Source organism: Pygoscelis adeliae, unplaced genomic scaffold (genome assembly GCF_000699105.1).
Source record: "Pygoscelis adeliae isolate BGI_AS28 unplaced genomic scaffold, ASM69910v1 Scaffold201, whole genome shotgun sequence".
NCBI classification, from domain to species: Eukaryota; Metazoa; Chordata; class Aves; order Sphenisciformes; family Spheniscidae; genus Pygoscelis; species Pygoscelis adeliae.
In genome coordinates this window covers 27,249-27,513 of record NW_008824054.1, presented here as the reverse complement: position 1 = coordinate 27,513, position 265 = coordinate 27,249, and positions in this window count along the sequence as shown.

Here is a 265-nt window from a genome sequence, read left to right as displayed (position 1 = left end):
ACAGTCACGCACACAAGCAAAGCAAAACAAAGGAATTAATTCACTACTTCCCATGGGCAGGCAGGTGTTCAGCCATCTCCAGGAAAGCAGGGCTCCCTCACGCGTAGCAGTTACTTGGGAAGACAAACAGCACCACTCCAAACATCTCCCCCTTCCTTCTTCTTCCCCCAGCTTTTATACTGAGCATGATGTCACATGGTATGGAATGTCACATGGTATGGAATATCCCATTGGCCAGTTTGGGTCAGCTGTCCTGGCTGTGCCC